Source organism: Tamandua tetradactyla, chromosome 2 (genome assembly GCF_023851605.1).
Source record: "Tamandua tetradactyla isolate mTamTet1 chromosome 2, mTamTet1.pri, whole genome shotgun sequence".
In the NCBI taxonomy this organism is placed as follows: Eukaryota; Metazoa; Chordata; class Mammalia; order Pilosa; family Myrmecophagidae; genus Tamandua; species Tamandua tetradactyla.
Window position 1 is genome coordinate 156,884,932 of NC_135328.1, and position 12,108 is coordinate 156,897,039.

General features: G+C 38.6%; 1 protein-coding gene across 1 annotated transcript in view; it reads left to right on the forward strand.

Moving 5' to 3' along the window:
* The window catches only part of LOC143674123 (uncharacterized), a 32,662-nt gene that overhangs the window by 7,992 nt on the left and 12,562 nt on the right, over window positions 1–12,108 (forward strand). Inside the window, exon 2 of the mRNA XM_077149447.1 lies at window positions 9,161–9,268. The gene's annotated coding sequence lies outside the window, so the exon portion shown is untranslated. The remainder of the gene's footprint in view (window positions 1–9,160; window positions 9,269–12,108) is intronic.

Genomic DNA, 12,108 nt, shown 5'->3' on the forward strand with positions numbered 1-12,108 from the left:
TAAAGTGTCAGTGGCTGAGAGATTCCAAACAGAATCGAGAGGTTATCCTGCAGGTTATTCTTACGCAATATATAGATACATCCTTTTTAGTTAAAGTGTAATGGAGAGGCTGGAGGGAACTACCTGAAAATGTAAAGCTGTGTTCCAGTAGCCATGTTTCTTGAAGATGTGTGTATAATGATATATAGCTTTCACAATGTCACTGTGTGATTATGAAAACCTTGGGTCTGATGCTCCTTGTAGCTACCTTTTCAATGGATGAGTAAAACATATGGCTTAAAAATAAATAAATAATGGGGGGACAAATGTTAAAATAAATTTAGTAGATTGAAATGCTGGTGATCAGTGAGGGGGAGTGGGAGGGGTATGGTATGTGTGAATTTTTTTCTTTTTTCTTTTTATTTCTTTTTCCGAATTGATTCAAATGTTCTGAGAGGTGATTGTGGTGATGAATATACAACTATGTGATGATAATGTGAGTTATTGTTTATATACCAACAATGGTATGACCATATGGTAAGAATGTTCATGTTTATATGTTGTTATATTTAAAAAAATAAAAGGTTTTTTTTTCAATAAATCAGTTGACCATAGATTTGGTGGTCTATTTCTCCACTCTCAACTTGATTCCATTGGTCAGTGCTTCTATCTTTGTGCCAGTACCATGCTATTTTGACCACTGTGGCTTTATAATAGGTTTTAAAGTCAGGGAGTTTGTATCCCCCTACTTTGTTCTTATTTTTCAGAATGCTTTTAGCTATTCAGGGTCTCATTCCCTCCCAGATGAATTTGGTAGTTAGCTTTTTCAAATCTTCAAAGTAGGTTGTTGGAATTTTCATTGGTACTGTGTTGAATCTGTAGATCAATTTGGGAAGAATTGACATCTTAACTATATTTAGCCTTCCTAGCCATGAGCAGGGAATGTCTTTCCACCTATTTAGATCTCCTTTGATTTCTTTTAGCAATGTTATGTAGTTTTCTGTGTATAAGTTCTTTACATCCCTAGTTAAGTTCACTCCTAAGTATTCTTTTAGTTGCTCTTTTGAATGGAATACTTTCCTTAACTGACTCCTCAGCTAGGTCATTGCTTGTGTATAGAAATGTTACTGATATTTGCATATTAATTTTATATCCCACCACCTTGCTGAATTTGTTTATTAGCTCAAGTAACTTTGCTGTAGATTTCTCAGGATCTTCCAAATAAAGTATCATATCATCTGCAAATAATAAGAGTTTTACTTCTTCCTTTCCAGTTTGGATGCCTTTTATTTCTTTGTCCTGCCTGATTGCTCTAGCTAGAATTTCTAACACGATGTTGAATAATTGGTGACAGTGGGTATCCTTGTCTTTTACCTGATCTTAGGGGGAAGTCATTCAGTCTCTCTCCAGTGAATACGATGCTGGCTATTGGTTTTTCATATATTCCCTTTATCATATTGAGGTAGTTACCTTTGATTCCTATCTTTTGGAGTGTTTTTCTCAGAAAAGGATGCTGAATTTTGTTGAATGCGTTTTCAGCATCAATCGAGATGATCATGTAACTTTTCCCTTTTGATTTGTTAATGTGCTGTATTACATTAATTGATTTTTGTGTGTTGAACTATCCTTGCATTCCTGGTATAAACCCAAAGGGTCATGGTGTATAGTTCTTTTAATGTACTGTTGGTCTTAGTTCTTTCTGCAATGCTTGATAAAATTCCCCTGTGAGGCCAGTTAGCCCTGGGATTTTCTTTGTAGGGAGATTTTTGATGCTGATTGAATCTCTTTAGTTGTGATTGGTTTGTTGAGATCTTCTATTTCTTCCTGAGTCAGTGTAGCTTGTTTGTGTGTCTCCAGAAATTTGTCCATTTCATCTAAGTTGTCTAGATTGTTGGCTTATAGTTGTTCATAGTATCCTCTTATGATTTCTTTTATTTCTTCAAGGTCTGTGATAATGCACCCCTTCTCATTTCTGATTTTGTTTATTTGCATCCTTTCTCTTTTTTTCTTTGTCATTCTTGCTAGTGGCCTATCAATTTTATTGATTTTCTCAAAGAACCAACTTTTGGTTTTATTGATTCTTTCTATTGTTCTTTTGTTCTCCCATTCATTTATCTCTGCTTTAATCTTTGTTATTTCTCTTCTCCTATTTGCTTTGGGGTTAGTTTGCTGTTCTTTCTCAAGCTTCTCCAGGTTTGCTGTTAATTCCTCGATTTTTGCTCTTTCTTGTTTTTTAATATAAGCATTTAAGTCAATAAATTTCCCTCTCAGCACAGCCTTTGTTACATCCCGTAAGTTCTGAAAAGTTGTATTCTCATTTTCATTCATCTCCAGATAGGTACTGATTTCTCTAGCAATTTCTTCTTTGACACACTGGTTGTTTAATATTGTGTTATTTAATCTCCATATATTTGTGAGTGTTTTTGTTCTTTGGTGGTTATTGAGATCCAGCTTTATCCCATTGTGATCACAGAAAGGGCTTTGAATAATTTCAGTGTTTTTAAATTTATAAAGACCTGTTTTGTGCCCCAGCATATTATCTATCCTGGAGAATGTTCCATGAGCACTAGAGAGGAATGTATATTCTTGTGCTTTGGGATGCAGTGATCTATATATGTCTGTTAGGTCTACTTCCTTTATCAAGTTATTTAACTTCTCTCTTTCCTTGTTAATCTTCTGTCTGGTTGTTTTAGCTATAGAGGAGAGTGGTGCATTGAAATCTTCTGTTATTATTGTTGAAACATCTATTGCTCCCTTCCATTTTGCCAGTATCTGTCTCATGTACTTTGAAGCTCCTTGATAGGGGGTATAAACATTTATGACTGTTATATCTTCTTGGTGAATTGACCCTTTAATCAGTATATAGTGTCCTTCTTTGTCTCTTATGATGTCTTTACATTTAAAGTCTATTTTGTCTGATATTACTATAGCTACTCCTGCTTTCTTTTGGTTACAACTTGCATGGAAAATCTTTTCTTTCACTTTCAATCTATTTGTATCCTTGTCTTTGTGAGCAGCATATAGCTGGGTTATGTTTCTTAATCCAGTCTGCTAGTCTGTATCTTTTAATTGCTAAGTTTAGTCCATTAACATTCAAAGTTATTACTGAAAAGTCATTTCTTGATTCCACCATCTTATCTTTTTTATTTTATTTATCAGATCTATATATTCTTTTCCCTCTTTCTCTTTGTATTATTTAAATTACCCTTAGTGGTACTCTTCAATTCTGTGCCCTCCTCCAGACCTTCCTCTCCTGTCTTTTTTTTTCAGCCAGCAGAACTCCCTTTAGTATTTCTTGTAGGGCCAGTCTCTTGTTGACAGATTCTTTCAGGACATCTTTGCCTGTGAAAACTTTAATATCTCCCTCAATTTTGAAGGACAATTTGGCTGGGTACAGAATTTTTGGCTGGAAGTCTTTCTGTTTCAAGATCTTGAATATATCATACCAGTGCCTTCTCACCCCAGGGTGCTAGTTGAGTAGTCCAAACTCAGTCTTATTTGATTTCCCTTGCATGTGGTAGATTGTTTTTCTCTTGCTGCTTTCAGGATTTTCTGCTTCTCTTCAACATCTGACAAACTGATCAGTATGTGCCTTGGGAAAGGCCTATTTGGATTTAATCTGTTTGGAGTTCTTTGGGCTTCTTTGACTTTTATATTTTGTCCTTTAAGGGTGTTGGGAAGTTTTCCCCAGTTATATCATCAACTATTCTTCCTAGCCCTTTACTCCTCTCTTCTTCTTCTGGGACACCAGTGATTCTTGTATTTGAGTGCTTTGTTTTGTCTATCATTTCCCTGAGTTCCTATTGAATTTTTTCCGTCTTTTTTGCCATTTGCTGTTTTGAGTCTTTGAAGTCAGTTATCCTGTCTTCCATATCACTTATTCTTTCTTCTATCTCTTCAAATGTGGTGTCGTGGGCCTCTAGTATGTTTTTTATTTGGTCAACAGTCTTTAATCTCTGTGATTTCTGCTGTTTTTCTGTTTATTCTTTCAAATTCCTCTTTGTGCTCTTCTACTGTTTTCTTGATGTCCTTTATCTCATTTATGTTATTAAGTAGAATTGTATGAACATCTTTGATTAGTTGTTCCAAAGTATGTGTCTCCTCTTGTGTTTTAATTTGGCCATTAAGCAGGGCTGTATCTGTCTGCATCATGGTATGCTTAGTGATCTTCTCCTGTCTTCCTCGCATGTAAATATCTTGATTGGGAGTTGTTTTCTTTCAGTAGCCTAAGGTTTTGTGTTTGCAGGACAGTTGTACCTCAGGGAGCAGGGTATGGGGTGGAGTACTCAGTAAGGTGATTTGTTTCAGGGCAGGTATGAGCACAGGTTGGGGATGTTACGCTGATGCTTGTGAACGTGGGTGCCCAGTGGCCAGGGAGGATGTAGCTGTGTGGGTACACCAGTCTGGGGGGGTGTGACACTGGTGTGTACTGGTCTAAGGCATGGGCCCTTTCTGCACATGAGTAGAGCTGTGGCAGCAGGTCAGTGTTACACCTTTATGGATTGGGGGCAGATGTGACCCGGCTGTGCAGGTCAGCACTTTCTCAGAGCTGGGAAGGGAGGCTGAGGGCTGTGCACATGCATGGTTCTAGGACTGCTGTAAAGTGTGGTTCCCAGAGCTGAATGACATGATTGGGGGGCCATGTGCATGCATGGGCCTTGGAGTGCCGTTAACGGATGCGCTGAGCTCAGGGAGGGCAGGGTGAGGCTGTGCAACACTGTGGATGGAGAGCAGAAGTAGCCTAGGTATGGAGGTTAGTGCCAGCAATCTTAATGCTCTGGCAACAGCCTGCAAGGAACAGGAAGGGGGAGGTAGTTCTCAGGAGGGGTGCAGGAAAGGTAGGTTGGGCTATACTTGGGGTGGGGTTATGGGGCAAGTATGTGCACTGGGAGCTGGTGTGGTGGGGGTGCCTGGAGCACAGGGAATGGTAAAGGGTGATGGGGTTCAGGTGCATGGGGTGTGGGGTGTGGGGTGATTCGCCAATCACGGGGCTGCACTGGTAAGGGTAGTGCACCCAAGGAATGTGGCCTGGCTTACTCCCTAGTCCCGTGTTCCCATCCGCCCACTCCTGTGGGCTCTGTGGCTCTACACTTCTGCACCAGGCTCCAGCTTTTTGCCTCTCTGTTCCTCAGCCTCTGCAATCAGGGCTGCCACATGCAATGCAGAAGGCTCTCCTAGGTCAGCCCCACTCCTGAATTGCCACCTCAGTCACCCCCCCCCAGTCCCTTCTCTAACCTTTCCATGGAGTCATGCTAATCTCTAGTCAGCCATCTTCCCCGGAAGTCCAGTTTGCTTTTGAATCCCTCTTGGTGATTTTTAAATTTCTGTTATTGAGGGCTTCATCTCCAGTGTTTCTGTTTGGTTTCTTTTTTTCATAATTTCTATGTTAATTGAAATTCTCGTTTTGTTCATAAATTTCTTTCCTGATATCCTTTAGTTTTTGTCTAGGTTTTCCTCTAGCTCTTGAGCATATTTAAGATCATTTTAAAAAGCTTTTGTCTTTTGTGTCCAGTACCTGATCTTCCTTTATGTTGATGATGTTTTCTCTTGCTCATTTAAATGCCCATTTGTTTTAGTTTGTTCAAGGTACCAGAATGCAATATACCAGAAATACAATGGCTTTTAAAAAGGAAATTTATTATGTTGCAAGTTTACAGTTCTGAGGCCATGAATGTCCAAATTAAGACACCAACAAGAGGTTACCTTCACTCTGTCAGCTGGGAAGTCATATGGCTGTCATCTGGTGGGAACTTTGGCAGCTGGACACGTCCGTCAGCTGGGAAGGCACATAGCGACATCTGCTAGCTTTCTCTTTTCAATTCATAAGGCTTCACCTGGGGCATTTCCCTTCTGCATCTCCAAAGGTCTCTGGCTGTGTGGGCCCTAAAGCTTTTTCCGAAATGGTTCCATCTTAATGGGCTTCTGTAAGCAACCTCAGTTGAATAGGTGGAGACAGCTCTCCATGGAAATCACCTAATCAAAAGGTTTCACCCACAGTTGGGGGGGTTACAGTGCCATGGAAACAATAAAAAAGATCCCACCCAACCATACTGAATCAGGACTAAGGAATATGGCTTTTCTGGGGTATGCAACCGTTTCAATCTGGCACACCATTATTTCCTGTTTCTTTGTATGTCTTATAATCTATTGCTGTGTTAATTTACTAGCAGCCAGAATGTGATATTCTGTAACTGGAATGGCTTTTACAAAAGGGGAATTTAATAAGTTTCAAGTTTACAGTTCTAAGGAAGTGAAAGTGTCCAAATTAAGATACCAACAAGTGGTTGCCTTCACTCAAGAAAGGCTGATACTGGAGGTGGGGCAAGATGTGGCTTAGTGAGGTGTAGAATTTAGATGAGTAAAAAAAATATGGATAAAGAATAAATAAATACTAGGGGGGACAAAGGGAAAAATAAATTGGGTAGATGGAAATACTAGTGGTCAATGAGAGGGAGGGGGTAAGGGTTATGGTGTGTATGAGTTTTTTTTTTTTTCTGGAGTGATGCAGATGTTCTAAAAAATGATTATGGTGATGAATACACAACTATGTAATGATATTGTGATGCATTGATTGTACACCATGTATGGAATATATGTATGTGAAGATTTATCAATAAAAATATTTAAAAACAAAGGCTGATAATACCTGGAATAGCTCTGTCAGCTGGGAAGTCACTTGGCTGGCATCTGCTGGTCCCTTACTCCTGGGCTCCATTGCTTTCAGCCTCTGTTCCTGTGGGGTTCTTCACTTTGCTTCTCCAGGGCTGGCTTTTGTTTCTTGGCTTCCTTTGGTTCCCTACAGTTTTGACTTGCTTAACATCTCATGACAGCATCTGCTGGGCTCCAAGCATCTCCAAACATCTGTCTCTGTTCTCTACCAGTCAGCTCTGCTCTGAAGTTTCTGTCTGCTGTTTTGTTTCTGATTCTCTCCAAAATGTTTCCTCTTTTAATGGATTCCAGTAAACTAATCAAGACCTATCTAATAAAGAGGTCACAGTCCACATTGGGCATGCCACATCTCTGTGTAGATAATCTCATCAAAACTTTCCAACTCTACAGTATTGAATCAGAGTTCAAAGAAATGGCAAGATTGAATCAAGATTAAACCCTGGCTTTTCTAGGGTACATAATACTCTCAAACCAGCACATTTGTACATAGTACACTTGAATATTTCAACATGTTAACTATGGAATTTAGATCTTCATATTTCTGTTCCTTATGTTTGTATCTAGTCAGGGACATGGCAGCGATTCCCCTGAATGCCAGGAACAAATAGAAACAAACAAAGAATACTTTTTTCCCTGGACATTGCTCCATATTTACTGATGTTTTACTTCACAGTTTAGCCCTGATAATTATGAACCTGATCAACAGCCTGAGGTAATAGTGAAAGTTTCTTTCTCATGTTTTTGAAGTATATGTCTTATCCTATGCATGCACCACTGGCCTTAGAAATTCTCCTGTTCATATGGCTCCAAATGTCATCTGTGCTTCCTATAACATATTCTTTTCTCCTGATTTACAGTAATGTGTTGTATGTCTGAAAGTGATAATCCTTTCCTCCAGACCTCTGTGGTTTGAATGTTTCTTGCAGTGATTTAGCTGCAGGCAACTTGTACATGTAGTGCAAGTTATAGGGTGGAAGGCCAGGGACAAGTGTCTCCTTGTCCAGTCTTTCAGGCTGCCACCCAGTAGATTAGTACAGACATACAGCTACCCATTCTGTGCACAGGCTAGCCTGCATCCTCCAGAATCAGGACCATGGAAATAAATTGACAGCCCAGACTTGCTCTACACCAAGCCAGGGATTGGGTGAGGAATGGGCCAGCAATGGTCATGAAGTTTTTCTAACATTTATAAGTTGCTTGTTTTTGACTTAGCATTGACCCAGTTATTGCACCTCTTTAATTATTTTCTGGACTTCTGAGAAAGATGTTTTTTGCCTGTTCCTGCTAGTTCTTTCAAGATTCTTCTGAAGTATGGATCCCTGGAGCATCTTGTTCTGTCATGTTGACAATGGATCTCGCTTGAGTCTGCTAGATTTGGCCCCTGCTCTTTAAGCAACCCATCTGGCGTTTGGTATCCACTCAAAATCGTATCTTTTACCAGTTGGTTCCCAGGAAAATTTCAGATTTTGGTATACTGGAGACCTTCAATAAATGTTATTAATTATAATTTGTTCTAGTAAGAGAATGAGTTGATTTGTAGTGAAGACTCTTCTCCCATATGACATTTATGCCACTGTGCTTTGTGGATGCATGAATGTACCTACAATCTATTCTAAGCTATTCTGAAAACGAGGCCCTTCTTTCATCTGCAGTCATCTTCCACCGCCTTATTGCCTGGGATATCTCTGCTTTTGTTTCCTGTGCTTGTTTGGAGCTGTATGTACCCTAGATCCATTCCCATGAGTGAGAACTTATTGTAAGTAGGGCCTTTTGATGAGGTTACTTCAGTTAAGTTGTGGCCCACCTAAATCAGGTAGGGTCTTATTCCTGTTACTTCAAGTCCTTATTAGCAGAATGAAATTTAGAGAGAGAGAGAAAGCCACATAGGGAGAAGCCAGAAGCTGAACATTAATGGAACTCAAAAATAAGGGAGAGACCAGGAGATGCCACCATGTGCCTTGGCATGAGACAAGCCAAGGACTGAGGATCTCCAAAGCCAGCCCCAGAATGCCCAATGTCTTCAGAGAAAAAAATTTTCTTGATGACACCTTGATTTGGACTTTCTCTTAGCTTCAATTCTGTGAGCTAATAAATTCCCATTGTTTAAGCTGCTTATTCCATGGTATTTGCTTCAGCAGCCAGTGGAAAATGTAAGAAAAAAACCCACTGCTTTATATAGGATTTTGAGGAATTTTCCTGCCTAAGTATCCATAATGCACCAAAATTTATTTTTCTTTTAAAGTTAATTATTTTCAATGTGATTTTAAGCTGTGAGAGAAATAATGACATTTTGAAAGGAGAATTTATACACCACTAGCCTTTATTTGCAAACTGTCTCTTTACTATTCATCATTGTTTTGCACTGACTTAGGTTAACAGTACTTAATAATTATGGCATACCCTTTTGTGTTCTACATTTTTTGTTAATGTTTGTTGTGGTTTGCTAAAGCTGCCAGAATGCAATATACCAGAAATAGTTTGGCTTTTTCAATGGGGTTTTATTGCATTCCAGACTTACAGTTCTGAGCCCTTGAAAATGTCCAAGTTAAGGCATCAAGAGGAAGAACCATCTCTGAGCAAAAGATTGCTTACATCCACATTTCCTCTGTCACGTGGGAAGGTACGTTGTGATGTCTGCTGTTCTTCCTCTCCTGGGTTGGTTTCAATGGCTTTCTCTCTCCCTTCCAGAGTCTTTTCTCTGGATTTCATCTCTTAGCTTCTCTGAGTTTCATCTGTCTTTTATCCTCTCATAAAGGACTCCAGCAAGGGAATTATAACTCACCTTGAATGGGCTGGGTCACAGCTCCATGGAAACAACCTAATCAAATTGTCTCACCCACAATGGTTCTGCTCCCTCAAGAATGAATGAAGAGAACATGGTCTTTTCTGGGGTATATAACAGATTTAAGTCAGCGCAGCATTCAAAATTATTTTCTGTTTCCTGTCATCATTATTTTTAGAGTTGCATAAAGTAATAGATATTGACCAGCAAAATAGATTTTTCAGCAAAAAATTTTACTCACAATGTGTTTTCTGGTATTAATTAGTTGAATATCAAATTAAATATCATTGCTTATTTAGAGTTGCCAGATCCTTCACAATCCTTTTTTTTTTTTTTTTTTTTTTAGGATTTTTGTGTTTGAGAAGTTTACAATTTAGAAAAAAATCACACATAAAATAGAGTATTCCCACATACCACCTTTTTATTAACACTGCATTGGTGTGGTACATTTACTGAAAATGATGAAAGCACATTTTTATAATTGTACTATTAACTATGGTCCACAGTTTAACTTAGTGTTCACTGCGTTGAGCAAATACCATGGAATTAAAAAAAAAATTATTCTAGTAATATATATACAACCCAAAATTTCCCTTTTAACCATATTCAAATATATAATTCAGTGGCGTTAATTATGCTCATAGTTATTACTACCACCAACCATTAACAGAACTTTTACAGTGTCCCAATAGAGATTCTCCTACATTTTTTTCATTAATAGAATGTTAGGCATAATTCCAAATTCCTGGCTGAGTTCTACAATAAACGTTCTTTTTTAGTCTTCAATAGTTTTTATTTATTATTTATTTTTAAGATATTTTTATTATGAACAACAAACAAACATACAAACATTCTTGGCATGGTTACAGTCAATGGCTCACTATATCATCACATAGTTGTGTATTCATCATCATGATCATTTTTTTGAACCTTTGCATCTCTCCAGCAAAAGAAGGAAAAAAGGAAAAAACTCATAAATGCCATACCCCTTACCCTTCCCTTTCATTGCTCACTAGTATTTCAGTCTACTCAATTTATTTTAACATTTGTTCCCCCTATTATTTATTTTTAATCCATATGTTTTACTCATCTGACCATACCGTAGATAAAAGGAGCATCAGACACAAGGTGTTCACAATCATACAGTCACATTGCGGAAGCTATATCACTCTACAATCATCTTCAAGAAACATGGCTACTGGAACACAGCTCTACAATTTCAGACACTTCCCTCTAGCCTCCCTAATACACCTTAAACTAAAAAGGGGTTATCTATATAATACATAAGAATAACCTCCAGGATAACCTCTTAACTCGGTTTGATAGCTCTCAGTCACTGACACTTTATTTTGCCTCATTTCTCTCTTCCCCCTTTTAGTCGAGAAGGTTTTCTCAATTTCTTGATGCTGATTCCCAGCTCATTCTAGGATTTCTGTCCCGTGTTGCCCTGGGAGTTGTGTGCCATGTAGACAGGGGGAGGGCAGTGAGTTCACTTGCCATATCAGCTAAGAGAGAGAGAGAGGCCACATCTGCGCAACAAAAGAGGTTCTCTGGGGGTGACTCTTAGGCCTGATTTTAAGTAGGTGTAGCCTATCCTTTGTTGGGGTAAGTTCATAGGGGCAAGCCCCAAGATTAAGGGCTCAGCTTATTGATTTGGTTGTTCCCACTGCTTGCAAGAATATCAGGAATTCTCCAAATGGGGAAGTTGGATTTTCCCCCCTTTTTACCTATTCCCCAAAAGAACCCTGCAAGTACCTCTTTATTCACTGTTCAAATCACTCAGGGATTTATTGGGGCATCACACTAATCTGGACAAACCAACAAAATATCATTTCCTAGTCAAGGTTCTGTTTACTTATGGTGTTCAATTAAACTGTCCATATAAGTTAAATTAGGAACTGTACTAGTCAGAATATAAGTTTTCTACCAAATAAACATTTCTTGCTTTAGTCCAACAAAGAAGTTGAAGTTTTAAAATATGAATAACCATCTAGTTTCAGCACCCTGCTATGTTGACATCCCTTTGTTCTTTCTCATGGAAAAACACTTTTTAATTTGTACGTATTGTCGCTGTCATTGTATACTCTAGGCATTCCTAGATTATACCATATTAGTCTTTATTATCTATCTTTCCTTCAGGTTTCATGAGTGCCCCTAGCCCTTCTCCCTCTATCATTCTCATATTCATCTTCATCCAGTGTGCTTACATTATTGCGCTACAATCAGGTAGCATTGTGCTATCCGTTTCTGAATTTTTATAGTCAGTCGTGTTACATGCTCTGTATCCCTTCAGCTCCATTTACCCAATCTCTGCCCAATTTCTATCTCCTGATAACCTGTGTTATTAACTGAAATTCTCCAAGTTCACTCATTAATGTTAGTTCATATCAGTGAGACCATACAGTATTTGTCCTTTTGTTTCTGGCTAATCACACTCAGCATAATGTCCTCAAGGTCCATCTACGTTGTTACATTCTTCATGATTTTATTCTGTATTACAGCTGTGTAAGATTCCATCATATGTATACACCACAGCTTGTTTAGCCACTCATCTATTGATGCACATTTGGGCTGTTTCTATCTCTTGGCAATTGTAAATAATGCTGCTATAAACATTGGTGTGCAAATGTCCGTTTGTGTCCTTGCCCTCACATCCTCTGAATAGATACCTAGCAATG